We start from the raw sequence: 9,617 nt of genomic DNA on the forward strand, positions 1-9,617 counted from the left end.
GCTGGAATGACAGTGTCTTATCTGTCACACAAAATAACACACACACAAAATGAGTGTGATCTGTATGCCTCCTAACAGATCCTAACTTCACCCTCCAAACCTCCCTGCAGATGTATGTTCTGTGCACAAATAACCTTTTAAAATATACAAATGCAGACGACATTTCTACATTTGTAGTTGTGCTGCAGACCTGTTTACCCCCATAAGTGTTTTGGAGTAATGCTCAGCCCCAAAAATAGTAATCCTGGCACAAAAATAGTAATCCTGGTACAAAAATAGTATCATCCAGCATTCGTCGCCAATTACAACGCACATGACAACTGTGTCTGCGAAACGCAATCATGCACATATATCCATCATTCACAAACAAAACACATCAGACAGTTTTTGTAGTCATCATAATGTCAAAGAAGATTACATCAAAAGCACATGCATCACTGATTCTTTTTCTTTTGCTCGTAGTAGGCCTTTTTCAGTGTGTCAAGCGCTTCTCTACTGTACTTGCGCTTGCTGAAGGTACTGAACTTGTCAAATTCAGGTGCACGGAGCCCCTGGGGCTTTTAGTCATACCTCAGGCAGCTATCTGTTAGAAGAACTACCAAGTTTCATTGACTTGCACCCAAAGAGTCAAGAACTGCGATTTTTTTACGAATCAATTTCGTACTCGGACCCGGCTGGTCTTGACCTATTTTGGATCTAAATTTAGATCAGGTAGATCACCACATCATGCACAAAAAGACACGTCACTAGCAAACTATGTCAGACATCATCATGAGTTTGTATAAAACAAAATGGAGGCCGGAATCACTCAGTTGAATCGAACTCCGACCAAACACCACGTAATAACTAGGTTAATTTATGCACTCGCGTGAACAAGAAACTGTCGAGCTTCACAGATGTCGTCGTTGGGTAGTTTTACTACCATAGGAGGATTTTTGAACTGTAAATGCACTCAGCTGCAACAAAAACGCAAAACGAAGGCTGTAAGCTGCACTGTGCCTTTAAGTAGCTCAACACAATGATCGCAGCCCAGGGTGCTAACACAGTTTGGAAGGTCAAGGTTTTATAGTATGCTTCACTAACGGGATCTTATAAAAAAAGCTAAAACATTTACCACTGAAGAAAAACCATCTCTGAACAATTCAAAATTGTCACACTACTAGTTTTACATTTTAAGGATCTTGCCTAGTGCACATCTTTTTATTATGAAACATTTGTATTGTAAACAAAAGAAAACACAATGTCTTGTGATCTGTAAATGTTCTTAATACAGGGAACTTTATACATTGTTCAAGTGAAGTACTGTACAGCCTATTTAGCTTGTTCATTTTCTCCCTATAATCTGCTACAATTCAATAAACTGCTGTAAACTTGTGCCCTTAAAGTAGATTTATGTCCTTCTGTGTGGGCACCTTCTTCTTCTTCTTCCTCTTCAGTGTTCAGTGTTTGCATTTGGATGTGTGCTCTCTGGCCAAGTCTTGTTGCACAGGGGTACGGGTGGCAAGAAAAGGCCACCCTCTCAGAACGTGTTGCAGAGTCTGTTCTTCCTACCCTAGCCACAGTCGCACGCTGTAGGTGCAAAACCTATCCTTTTGATGTGTACCTTCAGACAGCAGTGTTCTGTGCAAAGGCGAAAGATGGCTGTCTGTTCTGCGTGAGTAAGATGGGGCTATGGTCTTGAATGAGCTGGTAGCTGTCTGTCTTTAAAAAAAAAAAAAAATAGACATCAAAGAAGCTGCAGCACCAGCCAAGTGTTGACTGTTTTCTTTATGCGTAACCTGGTCCTGGCAGTAGCTGTTGTCCATCTGTAAACAAGCAAGATCATTATTATAATATATTGATGGTGTATTTGTTTTACCCAAAAGACGATTAAAATAACATTTAATTTTTGTTTTAGTTATGTGGCATACATGCAGTGGAACGATCATATCTTGTGATATCTTCCCTCTGAGAAAAAAACTACTATTCAAAATGTACTTTTACATACTTTTTTGTTAACTTAGGCTTTTGAAGATCCACATCCAATCCTGCCACAATGTAGGCACAATCATAGGCTAAAATTGTCAGGGTTATTTACCATCGAACTGTCCTCAACATTCTATGCTGACACACACACATGCACACACACACTGGCACAGACACATAACTTGACTTCACTTAGGAAGGTTATGTGATGCTTAAATCATTTGTCTTGCCACTAGTTCATCACAAGTAACCACTGTGTTTATTGCTGGTATGTGCTTAAATGGAGGGATAGTCTTATCCCATGGTAAAACATTTTTTTTTTTAAAAAGCCTGGCAGGTGATGTGAGATGTGAGCCAAACTGTGTTCACGAAAAGCAGCCGGCCTTTAATAACACAAAGCTGCCTCTGTACACAATTCTGCTTTTACACATGCTATCCCTTAACTTGGATTCATACCAAAAATCAAGCCTGGTTTCATAGGAAACAGTCAGAATGTTGATTCAGCATTTAGAATGATAATCTTATTTCATGTACACGCCTTGGCAAATCTGACAATTAAGTAAGCAGAAGTTTTCTTCACGGGACGGATTTGCTCATTTTATTATGTAGCAATGCACTTCACTTGGTCACATACACCCCCCCCCCCCCCTCTGTGCACAGTGATAGTTTTAAACAAGGAATTCTGTAAACACAGGGGTGGTCAAATACACCCCCCCCTTCCCTCTGTGCACAGTGATAGTTTTAAACAAGGAATTCTGTAAACACAGGGGTGGTCAAATACACCCCCCCCCCTTCCCTCTGTGCACAGTGATAGTTTTAAACAAGGAATTCTGTAAACACAGGGGTGGTCAAATACACCCCCACCCCCCCCCCCCCTTCCCTCTGTGCACAGTGATAGTTTTAAACAAGGAATTCTGTAAACACAGGGGTGGTCAAATACACCCCCCCTTCCCTCTGTGCACAGTGATAGTTTTCAAACAAGGAATTCTGTAAACACAGGGGTGGTCAAATACACCCCCCCCCCCTTCCCTCTGTGCACAGTGATAGTTTTAAACAAGGAATTCTGTAAACACAGGGGTGGTCAAATACACCCCCCCCCCCTTCCCTCTGTGCACAGTGATAGTTTTAAACAAGGAATTCTGTAAACACAGGGGTGGTCAAATACACCCCCCCCTTCCCTCTGTGCACAGTGATAGTTTTAAACAAGGAATTCTGCTGTAAACACAGGGGTGGTCAAATCCACCCCCCCCCCCCCTTCTCTCTGTGCACAGTGATAGTTTTAAACAAGGAATTCTGTAAACACAGGGGTGGTCAAATACACCCCCCCCCTTCCCTCTGTGAACAGTGATAGTTTTAAACAAGGAATTCTGTAAACACAGGGGTGGTCAAATACACCCCCCCCCCCCTTCCCTCTGTGCACAGTGATAGTTTTAAACAAGGAATTCTGTAAACACAGGGGTGGTCAAATACACCCCCCTTCTTCCCTCTGTGCACAATGATAGTTTTAAACAAGGAATTCTGTAAACACAGGGGTGGTCAAATACACCCCCCCTTCCCTCTGTGCACAGTGATAGTTTTAAACAAGGAATTCTGTAAACACAGGGGTGGTCAAATACACCCCCCCCCCCCCTTCCCTCTGTGCATAGTGATAGTTTTTAAACAAGGAATTCTGTAAACGCAGGGGTGGTCAAATACACCCCCCCCCCCTTCCCTCTGTGCACAGTGATAGTTTTAAACAAGGAATTCTGTAAACACAGGGGTGGGACTCTCTTGTGATGAAAAAGGAGGAAATCCCTTTTTTTCCAGGGGGTTCGGGGGCATGTTACCCCGAATTTTGGTTAAATGGTACATTAAAATCTGTGCAATCTGACAAAAAAGACATTCTCCACACTCCCCAACCTCCCCCCCCCCCCCCCCCCCTCAAAATTACTATTAGTTATCAGGAGTTTTCAGTCAGCACAATTTAACTCTCAAGCCTCCAGTGTTCTGTTTCATCTCCACGTCACTCCAAATCATTCAGTCAACAAGTCATAGATATTGTAATGAAATGTGACGCGGAAAAATAGATTACTCCAGCAGAATTCGTAAGTTGTGTCCGCGGAAATCCGCGGAAAAGTCCCACCCCTGAAACAGCACTGCATGGTGCCTTTTCCAGAAATAAATTCATCAAAAAATGTCAACTCACAACAGCAAGAGTCAGTGTGTCGATTGTTCATATGTGACAAAGTTGAGGGATGAGCTTATCCTATCTTAAAGCCTGGCCAGAACTGAGACGGTGACGAGAAGTAGTGTGCCTATAATGACACAATGCTTTCTTCGTAACCAATTAGATTCAACATCTCAGATCTGGTCAGGCCTATACAAATGCCATCTCTCAACTTGGTCCATACAAAAATCATGAACCTGGCTTAATTCTGTACAGAGTGGGAATTTGTTTTTCTCTTTTTCGAAATCCAAAATAAGCAAAATCAGGTCTTAAAATCAATCAATCAATATGAGGTTTATATCGCGCGTATTCCGTGGGTACAGTTCTAAGAGCAGGGATTTATTTTATCTTTTTATTTTATGCAATTTATATCGTGCACATATTCAAGGCGCAGGGATTTATTTATGCCGTGTGAGATGGATTTTTTTTTACACAATACATCACGCATTCACATCGGCCAGAAGATCGCAGCCATTTCAGCGCATATCCTACTTTTCACGGCCTATTATTCCAAGTCACACGGGTATTTGGTGGACATTTTTATCTATGCCTATACAATTTTGCCAGGAAAGACCCTTTTGTCAATCGTGAGATCTTTAACGTGCACACCCCAATGTAGTGTACATGAAGGGACCTCGGTTTTTCGTCTCATCCGAAAGACTAGCACTTGAACCCACCACCTAGGTTAGGGAAGGTGGGAGAAAATTGCTAACGCCCTGACCCAGGGTCGAACTCGCAACCTCTCGCTTCCGAGCGCAATTGCGTTACCACTCGGCCACCCAGTCCAAGTCCAAATGGAGCAAGTCTTAAAATGGGAGTGAATTTACAGATGTTATGAACAAGAAGTCTGCGAAAACAGGGTCATTAATAGGAAGGAGTCTTAGATTGGGGTGTCTTAAAAGGGGCAGGGGTGGAGGCCACTGTAATGACCATGAAATAATCAAAATAATACTATCAGTCATCTTATTCTCTACCAAATTTCTAGAGGTCAAGACAATGATACAGATTATTTACTTGTGTCACTGTTAGTGTCATTCTATGAATAACAGACCGATAGAAAGAGAGCTCTGTGTCTTGTACCTGGGTTCGTGCTCAGTTGCTTGAAAATTGACTTGTCAGAGGTTCTTCTTCAGCCTTACACCAGCCTACAGCGGTAGCTTCTACTTCACCAAACTTTGTTCTGAAACAAAACAAATAAAACACATCTTCAGGGTCAAGCATATGTATCAAATCATGATCACACAATTAAACCTTCTTCTTTGGTCAGTACTATTGAAGATTTGTTAATTGTTTCTTGTTCACAAAAGCACTAATCAAAAAATTGCTCCAGGGGCTTGCAACGCAGTACAATATATTACCTTACTGGGAGAATGCAAGTTTCCAGTACAAAGGACTTAACATTTCTTACATACTGCTTGACTAAAATCTTTACAAACATTGACTATATTCTATACAAGAAACACTTAACAAGGGTAAAAGGAGAAACAGAATCCGTTAGTCGCCTCTTACGACATGCTGGGGGGCATCGGGTAAATTCTTCCCCCTAACCCGCGGGGGGTTGTACAAGATAATGAAATAGAGTGAATTTTGAAGTGCATTCATAATTAAAGCCCAATCATGTGGTTTAACCTACCTAGTCTTGAAAAGCCTGTCCGAGGAAACAGATCAAGCACCCTTCCGCAGACCTTCCTGACGGAAGAGTCTTGGTTGTAACCGCTCACTTTCTAAAGTAGTCCATAAGCAGTTCCATGTGCCTATGTTATCACTGTAACCAGCTCCTTTGTGTACCTGTGATCTGGATGAGCTGCAACACATAAAACTTTCATATGAACACTATGTCAAGTATACCAGTTAGCATCCATCAAACACTGACTGACTGAGGAGCATCACAAGATCTGTTCTAAGGAGGTAACAACTATTGTCACAAAGTGTTTATGATACAGCTGCAGGCACATGGCACTGAGTGGTCAATTGGTGAGGGGGGGGGGGGGGGGGGGCAGAAGTTCTGCTCAGTCTTGTCTGCTGATACTACACTTTGTGGTGGTGTAAGGCAGGGAATCACACCCCAACCACTGGCCCCGCCCACCTGGTGTCGAGTGCCTGTGGATACATCAGTCCCAGTCATGGCTGGCCCCCGGTTGACAACTGCCATGTACGTCATGTACGGGTACATTTACTTTGCAGTACAGATTAGTTTTCAATAGCAATGACATCATGGACGCACACCTGCCCAACGCAGACAAGGACAGCAAAATCAGGGACCAAACGTGATAAAGAGTAACTAATCGTCACAAACATCAAAATGCTTTGCATTTCTTGACCAGATAACAATCATTTCTGGGCAATTGAAGATTATTATTCCACCTACAGGCTATCACCCCCATGGCTGTTACTTGTAACACATTTCATTTCTTAAAATATGTTTTGTAAAGTAATACTGTAGTTAATAGATTTCTCTGAAAGGCACATTCCTTCTCATGAAAACAATTTGGCTCACCGTCTAAGATCTGGTCAGGCTTTAAAATGGGATAAGACATGATCTCTTAACTTGTTCACATACCCACAATGAACGGTCTGGTTGCTCTCTGCGCCAAGTGCGATTGTGTTATGAATAAATGCTGTAAAAGCTACAACTGTACTAGCTCATTTAAAAAAAAAATCACAAAATGTCATTTCACCACAGCAAGCAAACAGTGTGTTTATTTCTGGTATAGAACAGACACACACATACACACACACACACACACATCAAAGCAACACAAAAGCCCAAAACATGCCTACCATCTAAATGAGGAATCCAGTTCCAACTGTCTTCTGCCAATATAACACTGCCAGAGACACCATGGTGTAGAAAGTCAGTTTAAAGAGAGACTACCTGAAAGAAAAATGATACAATAATAATAAAACACCCAGTGCAATAGACATACTTGCTCGTTAAAGGCTTACTTTACCATGTAAAAACATTTTGCTTCACAGTCTCAGATCTTGTCAGGCTTTTACTTGGGATAAGATCATCCCTCTACTTGGACGAATAGCAACATAGATCAGCTTGAATGCTCTCTGTGCAGAGTGGTTTTTGTTTGTTTGTTAAAGAATTAGTTTTGTTAACAACACTGGTACCTTTTTGTGAAAATATTTCATCACACATTTTAACTCACCACAGCAAGCAGTCACTGAATATATAATTTTTTGTATGTGGCCAAGATGAGGGATTCCAGAGCATAATATAACATTGATTTCTTCATGCCATCTGATTTGCAGTTGAATTCACAGGGCGAGAAAAATTCTAGACTGTCCTCAACATTCTATGCTGACTGTAAATTGTAAATATAATACATCCACCCTAGCTAACTGGTACACTAATCACTTGCTCTGGCTTACTTCTTTTTCCAACATAATAAATCTGTTATTTGTACTTTAGCCTTTTGTGGTAAAATATTCTCATTACCACCAGTTGCACTCACAAGCTATTGCACTAGTGTATTTTGGAAATGATCAAAGGACTTACTTGTGTTCTACAACAGCACCATGTCAGTGTTGCGGGAAGAATGAGGCAGGGCTTGGTAATAACTGAGACCTGCAAGTAAACAGAACATATTTAGAATCCCAGCATGTGTTATAATTTGTGTATATTTATATTATAAGGTCTTACATTGCAATAACAAACACACACACACACATGCACACACTCATTCAATGTGCTCTATGTGCTAAGAATAAGAGTGATTGTTTAATGAATTAACGCTGAAGAAGCTACTAGTTGCTTAAACACAGTCATAGCAAAATGTCACTTGATCACCACATCAAGCACACTGTATCTTCATTTCTGGTTGTATACATTGTATGCAAGTGGAGGGATGATCTTATTCCATGTAAAATCCTAGCTCAGCTGATCTCTCTCAACTTGGATTCATACCAAAAATCAGGAGCCTGGGTGTTTCTGTTCAGTGGGCATTTCCCTATTTGTTTTATTTGAATGCATTTCTTAAAAAGAACACTTCCTCTGCATAGCCGTCAGGATGTTGGTTCCACCTTTAGGAATGTGTCTTAGTGGACGGACAATCTTATTCCATGTACATGTTCCATTCCTTCGTGCATTATGTGATTCTACTGTATTTTAGTCATAAACAATGACCTTCATTCTAATAAGAAGAGACTATTACCTTTCACCTCGGACGTGTCAACTCATATTTTGCCGCTGAGTCGGTGGACAGTTGCTGGAAACCGAGTCCGTCGTCACACTTCGGGCTTTGGCAACTAAGTTCACTTTGCGGGTCTTTCCCCTTGTAACACCATACTTGTTCGATCACAGTTTCTTTGTTCATCGGCCGAAGCAGGCCCCTCCTTCGCTCCCGTCTCGGCCACAGTTTCCTCAGTGCAGTCGCTGAGTCGGGCATGAGAGCCCGCCCTTGAACGCACTCTCCCCTGTACCGCATAGTTTTAAACCTCCCCACCTTTTTAATCTCCCTGTTTGCCGGAGCTAACCACTATCGGTAACAGTGACTCAACCGCAGGACTCTGAGACGTTCGCAAGAACCCAGTCCTCTTCGGAAGAAGATGATGATCAAAGATGCATTGCCGACGCCGGCCATGTTGAATTAGTGAAAACCGAAACGTGGAAGCGAAACTAACTTATCTTCGGGAATCAATTAGGAAAACTATATGTGTAGTAGGTAGAAAAATGGCATTTAATGAGACAGATAAAACTCGGATCAAATGAGAAAGAAAGAACTATCCAAACTTGCAAGCACAGCCGCGGTAGTCCTAAGTACGTACTGAAGTTCCCGATCCATGTTTTAGTCTAACCAGCGCTGTCTCTAGTCTATAGATGCGCAACAGGATAAGAGATACCCTGAGGTTATAAGTGATACTCCCACATACGTTGCACAAGCATAGTTTAACGTTACCTTATGTACGGTCCAACCGGTGTGCAATGGGTGCTCTTTCTCTCTCTCTTTCTCTCTCTCTTTCTCTCTCTTTCTCTCTCTCTCTTTTCTCTCTCTCTTTCTTTCTTTCTCTCTCTCTCTCTCTCTTTTTCTCTCTCTCTCTCACTCTCTCTCTCTCTCTCTCTCTCTCTCTCTCTTCTCTGTCTGTCTGTCTGTCTGTCTCTCTGTAGTTCTATCTGTCTCTCTGTTAGTCTGCTAGTCTGTGAGTCTGTCTGAATGCCTTGCGTTGATATGTCTGTCTGTCAGTCGTTGTGCCTTGTTCGTATTGCCTTTCTCTATCGGTTTTCCATCCTTGTTGTTTGTATGGGTGTTTATGTGTTATTTGTGTGTTACCTTCCTTTTGTTTTGTTTTTTGCTTCTTTTTTCTTTCTTTTCTATTTCTCTTTCTTTCTGTCTTTCCTCTTTTGGAAAAAATGCGCTCTTTCTGGGGCGTTCAACACTACCCACATCACACCACACCCCCCCCCCCCTTTCCTCTCAATACAACACCCCTCCCCTAC

At 41.8% G+C, this 9,617-nt stretch overlaps 1 long non-coding RNA gene across 1 annotated transcript; it reads right to left on the reverse strand.

Moving 5' to 3' along the window:
- Positions 1 to 392: 392 nt before the first annotated feature.
- Positions 393 to 9,112, reverse strand: LOC138948622 (uncharacterized). Its single transcript, XR_011450043.1, has 6 exons — positions 8,335 to 9,112; positions 7,680 to 7,748; positions 6,953 to 7,046; positions 5,805 to 5,975; positions 5,252 to 5,351; positions 393 to 1,805 (listed from the first exon to the last, which is right to left on the reverse strand). It is a non-coding gene; the product is annotated as an uncharacterized lncRNA (long non-coding RNA).
- Positions 9,113 to 9,617: the final 505 nt, after the last annotated feature.

Source organism: Littorina saxatilis, linkage group LG15, assembly GCF_037325665.1.
Source record: "Littorina saxatilis isolate snail1 linkage group LG15, US_GU_Lsax_2.0, whole genome shotgun sequence".
Lineage (NCBI taxonomy): Eukaryota > Metazoa > Mollusca > Gastropoda > Littorinimorpha > Littorinidae > Littorina > Littorina saxatilis.